The following is a 5,562-nucleotide window of genomic DNA, read 5'->3' on the forward strand; positions in this document are numbered from 1 at the left end:
ACTTTTAATGTCATTTGTTAGCATAAAGGCTGAAATCGGCAAACGAAACCGGCTTTTAAGCGTTGTGTTTCATTAACAGCTGAAAGAATTTTTTTCCCCCACCGTCTCTAAAAACAGACTGTTTGTATATATTTGGCTACTTTATGGCTATCAAAACTTCCAGAATAAGAGAATAAGCCTTTAATCTCCACTAGACGTTCCAACTTGGGTCTGCCTCAAATCTTCTTAGACTTGGGATCCTACCATGACTGAAATAAAAAAAAAACATACGATATCTCTTCATCTCTGTCGGATTAAAATTCTTGAAAAGTTTCATACGGCATGGCTTTCACCCAATGGAAAAAAATCACAAACATAAGCAAATGCATCCTTGCTAGATCACACTAATATATCAACAATGAAGAGCGCCAGTTTTATGCGGTGATATTTTTGTTATTGAAACTCCAACCCGATACCACCGTTGGCCTGCGTAGCAATCGTTTCAGCCAGTAGGGTTTGTTGTTGTTGTTGGTTTTGTGCGCTTTTCAGCGCGGTCAACAAGCGAGAAAGGCACAAGGCCCCACTGAAACGCTTCATATGCAGGCTATTCCACCGTCAAACCGTCGAGGCTGTTTCAGCATTTCACTAGCTAGATTTTTTTAATAAATGCAGAAATTTTAGGGCAAACGAGCAAGTCTTTTCAGAAAACATCAACGCTCTCCTTGTGATTCTGTCCTCGCGATAGTTCGTTCCAAAACTCAAACGTTTTTAGATTTTCTCAGTTCTTGGTGTCCCAGAGATGCCGAGACTCGTATGTAAGGGCCTATGGCAAGGGAAGTTTGTCTGTTCGTTTACTTTTGCTTGTTTTCTTTCAAAATAAAGCCCACATTAGGACATCCCCATAATAAGGAATTTTAGCGGGTTTCCCACTCCCAACCGACCTAGTTTTTTGCCGAAAAGTAAAAAAAAAAAGACCATTTCATCATAAGATAAGATAAGATAATTTATTTAATGTCAAATACACTTTACTAGTCTCCCGAGCCAGATGCCTTCAAGTTGAGCCCACTGTGGGGGAGGTTGCCGCGCCCAAGTGGGCCCCACAGTCATTTAGAATGCTCTTTCTCACAATACTGACTAAACCAGCTCAGAGCCGGCTCACTCATGATATGAGTGTTTGACACATATTTATTAAAGTGAACATCTTTTAGAGTGATGGCGCCTCATTGCAAAATGAACGTCCATTTCATGTGTAGTCAACTGTCTATTTCAGAATAGAACGATCTCCTCTAGAGTCGGTTTAGTCAGTATTGAGAGAAAGAGCATTCTAAATGACTGTGGGGCCCACTTGGGCGTGGCAACCTCCCCCACAGTGGGCTCAACTTGAAGGCAGCTGGATGGCTACTGAGTTAGCTGCATGAGACCAGATTGCTTAGCTGTCTTTCGTCACCGAGCCCCGCTGGGTGGGTCAGTATTTTTCTGCTCTGGATTCTCGATAGATACGTTTCTTTCCAGAGCCTTCTTCGCCAGCAGTTTCGGTGTAGACTCCAGCAACCTCTTCCTCGAACAATTATTCGATGTCTAGGTTACAGACACCAAATACAACTTCAACTTCAACGTTATTACTTCCATCGCGTTAGGTAATTAATTACAAAATAAAGTAGACCCAAACGGTTTCGTTTTCTACAAGAATTGAAGAACATTAGATTAGTTGAGCAATCGTTAGAGTAAATTACAATGTGATCAGGAGTCCAAGCTTAACAGCCTGTATAAAATTAAGTTCGAAATTTCTAAGCGTACTTTTTATTATAAGGCGTTTTTTAGCATTTTTAATACTCTACTGTTCTTAGAACCTACTATATTTGTCAGTTTTTTTTATTTTTTGTATATTTATATCTTTTAGCCTTATATATTATGTTCTTATTATTTCATTTTATTATTATTTTAACAGGGCCCTTATTGATAGCAGTTGTGTAACTGAAGTGGTTGCGCTGTATAAATAATAATAATAATAATAATAATAATAATAATAATAAAAATAAAATCTTTATTACAAAACCTCAATTAAAATCCAATCTCAATTAAAATAATAATAATAATAATAATTTTTCAATATGAAAATTTTATTAAACTCTTCTCATTGAAAAATTAAATACAAATTTAAATACAAGTTTTGGTAAAGCTATAGTTAAAAAAGACTTCTTGGTGGTCTGGTGGTTTTCAACAGAGCAGATATAAACAACTGTCTATAAATTAAAAAATGAAAATTTCATAATAATAATAATAATAATAATAATAATAATAATAATAATAATAATAATAGTTCTAAAGCGCTTATTCCTAAAAGTCCACAAGCGAGTTCACATCAAAATTGGCTTAAAAATAAAAAAAATAACTAAAATAAATAAACACTTAAAATCTATTCCCAGTGTTTAAAAACTTGTTCCTAACTAATCTCAACATTAAGCCTTCTAAACAGGAAAAGTCTTCAGGCCTTTCTTAAAATCGCACATCCTTAGCTCCCATAGAAGGGCATTCCATAGCTGGGGGTACACATATAGAAAATGCCCTGAACCCGTACGATTTTAAATTGTACGATTGTGTCTTCAGAAGTTGCATATTTCCTTATCTAAGGCTACGGCCAAGTATATAAAGTCTAAAAGTTCCTGAAGATAATCAGGACGGTGCCATACTAAATAATAACGCTAAAAACTAATAACGCTAAAATAATATACTAAATAATATATTAAATAATAACACTAAAAATAGATCGATAAGGCCAAAGATACACTGTTGCAGAGGTTTATGTCAGTCAGCGAATTCAAATGTGCAAAATGCGAGGCTAAATTACTGAAATGATCTTAAGAATAGGAGTGAGAAATTTTTGATAAGCATGGTGATATGCGCTTTTAACGCCATTTATAGAAAACACAGTTAGGTTTTGTCGGACTCGACGATTGGGTCAAGTTACGGTGAAATTTAGTACTTTACTTTCGTCAATATTTCGTCAGACTAAACTAGAATTAACTGCCATATTTTTGCACAAGCTAAGAAAACTCAGTCGGAAATGTGAAAGTGTTAGCCCTAGAGCGATTTTACATCTCAGTACCTATTTGCAATGGAATATGTGAGGGGAGTTATATTATATAACGACAACCAATTTTAGAATTCCCAGTGACTGAAATGGCTAATTACGATACTAGAATTTCCGTTTACGGTCAGAGGATTAACGATTCCATATATGTATCCGGTATTTTAAGAAGCTAGCCATACAATTAAGTTTCAATTGACTGATCAAAAACGATAAGCCTACGTCTTAAAATAAAATGACTACAAATTTCAAAGGTCGCACTATTGATAAACCATAACCCAGGTTAAAAATTTTTACATCATGCTTTTCTTCTGTAATTTCGTTCCTGCTCCAAACGGTGACTCATATATTATATAATATAATTACACATATTACATAATCATTAAACATTTCAAAACAAAGACACAAAAGCGACATAACGTTTGATTTTATTTTGTTCAGTATCCATTGTCAATTATCGTGAAGATGGGTCCTGAAGTATCCGAAACATGTCTTCTAAAAACAAACGTTATGTCGTTGTTTTGAAATGTTTAAATATATATATCTACTCTACTGCTTCTAAAATTTGGAAATATCATATAATTACAGCGCATAATTATTGGATTTAATGATTCAACAACTGGGCAGGGGAGGAAAGGCGCGCTACAAAGCGTGGGGCGCAGTCCTGGCAGCCATTAGTGTACTCCGAAAGAACGTGGAAAACGCGAAGTTTTCTCGACACTCACCAAAAACCCGGCAACATAATAAATTAGAGAAACGGAAAATAGTTACTAAACTGAGTAATCAGAAGACCGTCTTCTTTTTCTTGATTCTCTCCGAATTCTCTGTGCTAAGACGCCGAGAGAATAGAGGGAATAGGTGCGACATGAATTGAAGGTGGGCCGTGATCCTGCACAAGTAACGAGAGGGAGTTTAATAGTTTTGTGACGGCTGCGATGAAAATAACCAAGGTGATCACACTGGGCCCTGCTGTTCAAACCCAATTAAGCTAATCCTGGGTTAATGTGAACTTTGATTCGAGTTTAATTACTAAACAATAGGAAGACTCTTCAAAAAGATTTTTGTTCCTCAGTTTTGATTTGGACTTTTGTTTATCAAATTAACTTCAAAAACGTTTTTATTGAGCGAGATAAAAACCTCGGTTAATTTAATTTTTGGTCGTAGATTAGCGTTAATCAGCTAGCTTTCGGTCGCGAACAACCGAGCCTTGAAATGCAAATGCATAACAACCAAGTAGAACAAACCAAATTAGTGAACTGGGGTAAAAATATCGCGAAATAGCTTGCACACGAGGCTTTAGTGGGGGAATTGTTTCTCATGCAAGTTTTCTTTTTATATTTTCCCTCGAAAGAGCCTCCATTGCAAGCTAGATCCAATTTCATACCGATAATACGAATACGGTCTATTGCAGGTTCATTGTGCAACTGGCACCAAGCGCGGGAAAACGCGAGCACACCGCCTGACCTGACCTGTTATTGGTCAGTTACCAAGAGAGGATGAAGGTTGTCAGTGTCTCAGAATGTGAACTGATTGTTTGGTATTAGACCTGCACCTTTCTCAAGATTTATCTTCACTGGACCCTGATAACCTGCAGCTCCACTGTATAGGCGTATTGTCTTGTTTTTCGTTCTTTTGTTCTCTCTACTATTAATGCGAGGCGTTGCAAACGGCGCAGTTCGCTCCTTGTTTGGGGTCGTCAGTTAAACTCTATACCATGGGTGTGTTTTGTTTTTCTTTACATAGTATGCATTTATAAACACCATTCTACATTCGTGAGCGGTTTCTGTCTTCTGGAACTTCTTGTCTATGGGCGCCTTGGCGCCATGGATGGGAAAAGAATGACCATTATGCTGAAGTCAAGGACTTTCCTAAGGTCATCTTTACTAATCCATTATTGAACCTTCCACCGTCCTTAGATTGCTTATCAAGCACACGTTTTGTTGAATTGATGCCAAATTATCGAAAATTAGCCGGGCTAAATTAAACGTAACCTTTCTCAGAATCAATTTTGAAACAGTTTCTGTGTGACAAGTTGCAATATCTCTCTTTCCTATGGCTTGGCTTCGACTATTTGGCTTCTAGCTGTCAAGAAAATAGTCATGATGGGAGTTCCCCTCATTGACAATTGAGGTCGCGGGCAGAACAAATTCAATACCAGCGGTAACATGCAAACTGATCACGGAACCCAACGCTTCCTTTCGGTAGATACCGGTTCGGAGGGCATCAGAAATAGCTTTAAAGAATACTTTAGGCAAGTGTCAGCTGAAAATTCCATCTCACTGGAAAACCAATTCCTTTTCTTTTCGAAGGGGCAAATATTTCGTTAAAACTGCGAAGAAAGGTCAGTAATTCAGGGGAATAAGATTTCGTTCCCTATCTGAACAGACCAAACTGTATTAGGTTACAAGAATATGTGTCTAATACAGCACAAAACATTCTGGAGACACACGTAGGCCGCGGTTTAAGACAATCAGTGGGCTTCCAAATCTGTTTAC

Source organism: Pavona decussata, unplaced genomic scaffold, assembly GCF_977016875.1.
Source record: "Pavona decussata unplaced genomic scaffold, jaPavDecu1.1 SCAFFOLD_254, whole genome shotgun sequence".
Classification (NCBI taxonomy): domain Eukaryota; kingdom Metazoa; phylum Cnidaria; class Anthozoa; order Scleractinia; family Agariciidae; genus Pavona; species Pavona decussata.